Source organism: Schistocerca piceifrons, chromosome 2, assembly GCF_021461385.2.
Source record: "Schistocerca piceifrons isolate TAMUIC-IGC-003096 chromosome 2, iqSchPice1.1, whole genome shotgun sequence".
In the NCBI taxonomy this organism is placed as follows: Eukaryota; Metazoa; Arthropoda; class Insecta; order Orthoptera; family Acrididae; genus Schistocerca; species Schistocerca piceifrons.
In genome coordinates, this window is record NC_060139.1 from 220232232 (window position 1) to 220240794 (window position 8563).

Genomic DNA, 8563 nt, shown 5'->3' on the forward strand with positions numbered 1-8563 from the left:
GAGGCAATCTGAGCAGCCGTCTTCGGTTGTTTGCAGATGACGCTGTTGTTTATCGACTAATAAAGTCATCAGAAGATCAAAACAAACTGTAAAACGATTTAGAAAAAATATCTGAATTGTGCGAAAAGTGACAGTTGACCCTAAATAACGATAAGTGTGAGTTCATCCACATGAGTACTAAAAGGAACTCGTTAAACTTCGGTTACACGATAAATCAGTCTAGTCTAAAAGCCGTAAATTCAACTAAATACCTAGGTATTATAATTTACGAACAACTTCAATTGGAAAGAACACATAGAAAATGTTGTGGGGAAGGCTAACCCAAGACTGCGTTTTATTGGCAGGACACTTAGAAAATGTAACAGATCTACTAATGATACTGCCTACACTACGCTTGTCCGTCCTCTTTTAGAATACTGCTGCGCGGTGTGGGATCCTTACCAGGTAGGACTGACGGAGTACATCGAAAAAGTTCAAAGAAAGGCAGTACGTTTTGTATTATCGCGAAATATGTGAGAGAGTGTCACAGAAATGATACAGGATTTGGGTTAGTAATCGTGAAAAGAAAGGCGTTTTTCGTTGCGACGGAATCTTCTCACGAAATTCCAATCACCAACTTTCTCCTCTGAGTGCGAAAATATTTTGTTGACACCAGCCTACATAGGGGGACGATCACCACGATAAAATAAGGGAAATCAGAGCTCGTACGGAAAGATATAGGTGTTCATTCTTTCCGCCCGCTTTACTAGATTGGAATAACAGAGAATCGTGAAGGTGGTTCGATGAACCCTCTGCCAGGCACTTAAATGTGATTTGCTGAGTATCCATGTAGATGTAGAAAGCCTTCTTTTCTCAACGCAAGCGTCTCGTCAACTGTACACTTTAGGTCTAGACGTACGTAGGGATAGCGAAGAAATGACAGCGCTCACGCAATCCATTTATAAAAATTAGAACTGCTCGAGTGGTGGGGGTGAGGGGTGAGGAGGGGTGGTGCGGGGGGGGAGGGGGGGTTGAACTTGCACACCATTAGGCGAAACGTCAGTACTCCGGCGCCCCGACGCAATTAGTTGAGGGTGTGATGAGGTCGACACACATACATAACGCCACTGACCACAGTAGGAAGAGGGAGAACCATTGATGTAATCCCACAAAGGGTGCAAGATATTTAGAACACTCTATTGCAATGTGTCATTTGGTACCTTTATCATCGTTTGCAATTGAGAATTCACGCTTGCGTTGCCGCGAGAGAGAGCTGGGAGCTACACCATGTGTTGATGGGACACAGTTCGGTCACCCTTTCTTGTGTGTTCATTCCGTCTGGTTTTGTTGTCATACATTCCATACTGCAACAATGATGAACCATCTGTCACATCACTTGTCAATAAAATTACCTTGTCCTTGTGGGGATTGCACTTTTTTTACGGCAGTTTGTATACTTGGATCTTAATCCGGCCGTGACTCAGACACAGCGGAATGTTTAATGTGCCTCTAATTGCATTCTCTCTTTTCTTGATGTCCTCATAAAAATTCTTACTTCTACAGGATGGAAGTAGGAATGATCGACGACGAGGATATTAGAGACAAAGAATGACCTACGTCTGCACAAGGTTGGGGAAGGAAACCGCCCGTGTGAATTACACCACCGTTTATCTTAAATGATTTACAGAAAGCACGTTCCTCCAAATTGGAAGTACAGTGCAAGTATCTCGGTACATCTACAGGACTCTGGCAGGTTCGACAATATTTTCACATCCCTCTTTTTCCTCGTGCATGTTCATCAATGTCAGTTTTCACAACTAATTGCTCTTCGGCTTGGTGCCCCAAGCGGCAGTTACTTATTGTGTTACGTGCTGTGTAGATGATGATGATTATAATAATAATAATTTCGTAAGGATCAGTGGCCTGGTCTTTAGTATTTCAATAGGACGCCACTTTGGCGAGTTGGTGTCCCTTACCAACCCCAGTTAACCAACAGGGCAAAGGGGATCTACAGTTTAACTTCGAATCAGAATCACGTTATATTTCTGGTGACTCCACACAACGTTTAGAGGTGAATGCTACTGGGAGTCGATTCCACGACCTCTCTGTCTCCAGCCACGCGCTTTAGCGCTAGACATTCAAGCCCAACAGCTGTATAGAAATCCTACAGTTGACTTCCCAAGCTGCAGCTTGTGTCGTTTGGACCTGAAATTGGGCTGTTGATAAACTATCGATATATCGATGGTTTTACTAAAAAGTCGTTAAATGTCGGCGAGATGTTTCCACACTGTGCATCGATACATAGATATGGAAATGGCAATATGGAGTACCGACATTTTTATTTTATAATACGTTATTTTCGCAATTTTCGATAAATATATGAAATTGTTCTATTGAGATTGTAGCAGAACATAATTTTACTTTCACTGTGTAAACGAGTCTTACCAGTTTTTGAGCCCCCATCACGTCCAGTCTCTCTCTCTTTGACTGTGTGAAGCATCTATAAGGGATATAATCTAATTGGTTTTTGTGGTGGACGGGGATGTGTGAAGGGGATATGCTAACGTTATCGGCGCTTGGAGCTACCAACAGAAAGTGCAAGGCTTAACTTCACCACATAGTTTTGACACTACAGCTGCTAGATCGCTGGCGTTTGCGGAAATTGAACAGGGAAGTCAGCATAAGGTGTTCCAGACAAGTTCACCATGTGAGGAAACCGAACGACGGACTCACCGGAAACCTTTTATTGTGCAACTTACGTCCAGTTACCATTATTAGCAAAGTGGCTATCGTCAAGCGTGAACGTGCATTGTTTCCCTTTCAGTTCTTTCTATAAGGGGGACAAGCACGCAGCTAGCATGTTGATGTACAGAATATCGAATAATAAGTAAAAAATTAAATATACAGATCAAAAACAGACTGTATATTTACAGAATGCAGCCGATATTTTTATAGGCCGATACTTCGATATTTTTTCCTTTGGTATATCGATACTACTTTGGATATATCGATGGCCGATAGTGAAACTTTTTTAAATATCAGTATATTGGGTTCCCGATATTTTTAAAATATCGACAGTCCAAGTCAGAAACCGGTCCTTACAGAACGACTCCACTGCCAGCGTATGAAAGCGCAAAACCGAATCGGCATAGTGTGAATCTTCTACAAGTGACTTATCACACATTATGACCTTATTTGCCATATTCACGATGATACATCCTCTAACGGCCCAAACTGATCTTGTAAATACTGTGTTGTCGTAAGTCGATTAAAGTGCAAGAACATGAGGTCACGATGCGCAGCAACGAACAGTGCTCACTGGCTTAGGAGGTCGAACAGAATTTACCGCACACTTAGGTCATGAATTTTTCTGTTGAAACCAATTGTCGTGTACCACTGCAGTTAGAGCAGTTAGAAATGTATCGAGGGTTACGTACGACCATAAATTTGGAAATCCGATCGTTTTTGGGATATTAAAATGGTGTATTAGTTTTAATTCAGACATAAAATAGAAAAACTATAAAAACACGTCAAAGAATAATTTAACCAGTGAAGCTCATAGCGAAGCAATCAGGATGTGCAGAAAACTTTAAGTGGCGTGGTATATGTTCCTTTCTCTTGGTAAGTGTAAGCATCTGAGGTTGCTATGTCACTTCAAAGAATAATTTAACCAGTGAAGCTCATAGCGAAGCAATCAGAAAGTGCAGAAAACTTTAAGTGGCGTGGTATATGTTCCTTTCTCTTGGTAAGTGTAAGCATCTGAGGTTACTATGTCACAATATGATTAGCCTGATTCAGAGACGGCAGTTTCGGATCCTAGTGCAGGAAAAATATTGCTTCTCCAATTTTTAGCCCATACGGGGAGAGGTAATATAGAATTCTTGATTAACGTCCTGGTTAATTACTGCATCTTACTAGATGAGGAAACCGATGCAGGTGAGAAAGCCGTATTTTCCTTGATTTTCTGTTATTGTCATTTTCAATCCTTCGCTCATTTTCAGTCCCTTGAAAGGCAGGAGCAAGCGTCTGCAGTGCAAATCTATGCTCTTCATCTTTCTGGTAACGAAAAACAGGAAAAGTTTTGTGAAATTTAAGAAGTATAAAACATTTAAACGTTTCAAAAGTGTTAAAATTGTGGCAAAGGTTTATTGTATTAGAGGTTCTTGTGGCTGCTGAAGTTAACTTTCGGAGCAAACACTTGGCCATTATCAAGAACAAATGAAATACAAAAATAACTGAAACCAGTGATATTTATTGATTTTCTTACTACGCGTTTCGGAAGACCATATCTCCACCACAAGGTAGATTTACATTTATTAACAAAACAACTTTGTGGGCCACCTCTGAAAATACTAAGCCACAGAGGACATAAAAGAGTTTTAGGAACTGGCTCAAAATTACGTGAATGCTTTGAGTGCAATGAAAACTCTTTATATTAATACTTACTAATGCAAGCAAAGCACTCATATAAAACTTTGAACTGTGTTATAAAATATTTCTTTTTTTATCCTCTGTAGCAAGTCAGTGTCACAGGCTGTCCAGATAAACTGTACGAATATATAAGAATAGTCCACAATGTTGACTGAGATACAGTCACCCGATATGCGCAGTGAGGGAGGAAAGAAAAGTGACTGGTTACATACATTTGAGTATTTCAGTACAGCTGTTCAACAGTACTGATGAATGAGGAAAGTGTGATGGTAGAGAACTGAGCACAACTCTCAATGAGGAAGGCTAAAAATTTTGGAAGAACGAAGGTGTGAAGATGTACGATATGGAGCAACATTAGAACACGTAGGTTAGAATGTAGTGTAGAGATCAGTGGAGAATGATCTTTGCAGTTGGTTGTGGTGCGGGGCTACTAACTGTCTGGAAGGCCTGCAGTTCACCAACCTGGACGTGGTTGCAGTGGTGTGATGGGGAGGTACCAGCGGGATACCCGACGTCACGTCATGAAATCACATTTTACAGAGCATTTTGATTCCATGCCAGAACACATTAGTTACCATCTGTCTCTGATGTTACTCACGTGTTTGATAGCGACTAAAGTATTCTGGCATGGAATAACAGATTCTCTGTAAACTTGCCCCTGCACTTAATGTATATAACCACCAAACAGTTCCAACTCGTCGTAAGTCAAAGAAGAGTTTTGCCCAAGGGCAGTGCCGCTACAAGGCCGACATGAGTTTCGCCTCGTGTCTACACCTACATCTACATGACTACCCTGCAGGAGTGGCCGAGCGGTTCTAGGCGTTACAGTTTGGAACCGCACGACCGCTACGGTCGCAGGTTCGAATCCTGCCTCGGGCATGGATTTGTGTGATGTCCTTAGGTTAGTTAGGTTTAAGCTGTTCTAAGTTCTAGGGGACTGATGCCCTCAGAAGTTCAGTTCCATAGTGCTCAGTGCCATTTGAACCATTTGAACCTGCAGTTCACACTTAACTGCCTGACAGAATGTTCATCAAACCACTTTCACATTATTTCTCCACTATTCCACTGCCACTTAGCACGCGGAAAAAACGAACCTTTTAAATCTTCCTGTATGAGCTCTGATTTCTGTTATTTTATTGCGATGATTATTTCTTCCCATGTAGATGGGCATCTACAGAATATTTTCATGTTCAGAGGAGAAAGTTGGTGACTGAAATTTCACGAAAAGATCTCGCCGCAACGAAAACCGCCTTTCTTTTAATGATTGCCACTCCAAATCGCATGTCATATCTGTGACACTCTTTCCCCTTTATGAATAAAATAATCTTGGGTATTAGCCCGCTTTATTATAGAACACTACAGCGATTAAATTGCCGACGTTTCGACCGACTTGCTGCGGTCCTCTTCAGTGTGGTTAATCTGCCTGAAGAGAACCGCAGTAAGTAGGTCGGTATGTCATCAATATGGTTGCTTTAGTTTTCTATTATGAAGCTGCCTAATACCCAACATTATTTTATTCAAAATAACACTGGTGGTGGAAGCTGACGAACTCTATCCCCTTTTTTGCGGTAGTTCGAATCGAACTGCCCTTCTTTGAACTTTATCGACGTTCTCCATCAGTCCTATCCAATACGGATCCCGAACAGCACATCAATATTGTAGCAGAGGATGGGTGAGCATACGATTAGTGTGAGCAGTCTCCTCAGTGGACTTGTTGCATCTTCTAAGTGTTTTGCCAATAAAATGCAATTTTTTTCACCTTACCCGCAACATTATCCATGAGATCGTTCACCTTAAGTTGTTCATAATTGTAATCCCTAGTTATTTAGTGGAATTCACAGTTTTTAGATTTGTGCGATTTATTGTGCAACCGAAATTTGATGGATTCCTTTTAGTATTCTCATGGATGAGCTCACACTTTTCATTATTTAGGATCAATTGCCACTTTCTGCAGAATACAGACGTCTTCTCTGATCATTTTGCAACTGGTTATGATCTTCTGATGACTTTACTAGAGGGTAAATGACAGCTTCATTTGCAAATGATGTAAGACGGCTACTCAGATTACCTCCTAAATCGTATACACAGATTAGGAACAGCAGAGGGCCTATAACACTCCTGGGGAATGCGAGATATCACTTCTATTTTATTAGATGACTTTCCATTAATTACTACGAACTGTGACCTTTCTGAAAGGAAACCACGAACCCACTGGCACGCAGTTTGATTAGAAGCCGCTTGCGAGGAACCATATCAAAAGCCTTCTGAAAATATAAAAATATGGAATCGATATGAGCTCCTCTGTCGACAGCACTCATTATTTCATGAGGATGAAAAGCTAGTTGTGCTGCACACAAGCAATATTTACTGAATCCTTGCTGAAAAAATGGTTCAAATGGCTCTGAGCACTATGGGACTTAACAGCTGTGGTCATCAGTCCCCTAGAACTTAGAACTACTTAAACCTAACTAACCTATGGACATCACACACATCCATGCCCGAGGCAGGATTCGAACCTGCGACCGTAGCAGTCGCGCGGTTTCGGACTGCGCGCCTAGAACCGCTAGACCACCGCGGCCAGCAATCCTTGCTGACAAGGGTCGTTTTCTGTGAGATAATTCACAATGTTCGAACACAGTAAATGTTACAAAATGGTAAAGCAAATCGACGTCACTGATATGGGTCTGAAATTCAGCGGATTACTGCTATTTCTTTTCTTACGTATTGGTGTCACTTGTGCAACTTGACAGTCTTTAGTTACGGATCTTTCGTCGAGCGAGTGGTTGCATATGATTGCCTAGTATGAAGCTATGACACCAGCGTACTCTGAAAGGAAGCTAATTGGAATGCACTGTGGACCACAACACTTACCTTTATGAGGTGATGTGAGATGTTACGCTACACCTTGGATATCAACTTATAAATTACTCATGCTGATAGCTGTTCTTGAGTATAATTCTCGTCGCTATCGCAATATCTTACGGTTGGGCTCTGTGCAAAATAGAAAGTAGCACCCCGAAGAGGAAGTCACGCTAGGGCGACAACTACAGTGTAGTACATGGAGAGCACTGAAAAAACTAAGGACAGGAGTCGCGAAGTTTAAGTGGTGCTACACTGAAGGTAACCGATGTGAATGCGGAAGAACACAGCCTTGAACATTTGCTCATGTGCCCAAGGACGGAGGCAATGACAAGGCTATTCAAGCAGCAGAGTTCTGGAACAACAGAGTTTAGATGTTCTTGCCGAGACACGGAAAGTAAAGTAAGTATACATTAGTTGCCTTGGTGCTAGGTGGGCCAACACCCCCAATGCGCTGGCCAGACAGACGGTGGATTGTGCTTGTTGACCGGATCACAATATTCTGCTATTAATATGCAGGAGTCTTATAAGATCTCAGATCGACCATGGTAGCGGGTTGTTCTGCGGAGGCAACAGGGAATTAATTTCGAAACTAGAAAAAGAGTCTGTTTAACTGCGTCAGAACTTACCCAGCACCAATGTGTTGATGCCAACAAATGCATTGTTAACGGATGCTACAGAAATGCCCAACTGTTTACGGCGTAACTTTGTAAGTAGGCTGTTTAGGTTTTCTTATTGGTAACGCCACGTAGCGCTCTGTATGAAAATCACTGGCTGTGCTGTGTGCAGTCTGTGGCTAATTCGCATTGTTGTCTGCCATTGTAGTGTTGGGCAGCTGGATGTTAACAGCGCGTAGCTTTGCGCAGTTGGAGGTGAGCCGCCAGCAATGGTGGATGTGGGGAAGTGAGATGGCGGATTTTTGAGAGCGGATGATCTGGACGTGTGTCCATCAGAAACAGTACATTTGTAAGAATGGATGTCATGAACTGCTATATAGATTATGACTTTTGAACACTATTAAGGTAAATACATTGTTTGTTCTCTATTAAAATCTTTCATTTGCTAACTATGCCTATCAGTAGTTAGTGCCTTCAGTAGTTTGAATCTTTTATTTAGCTGGCAGTAGTGGCGCTTGCTGTATTGCAGTAGTTTGAGTAACGAAGATTTTTGTGAGGTAAGTGATTTGTGAAAGGTATAGTTTAATGTTAGTCAGGGCCATTCTTTTGTAGGGATTATTGACAGTCAGATTCCGTTGCGCTAAAAATATTGTGTGTCAGTTTAAACACAGTCATGT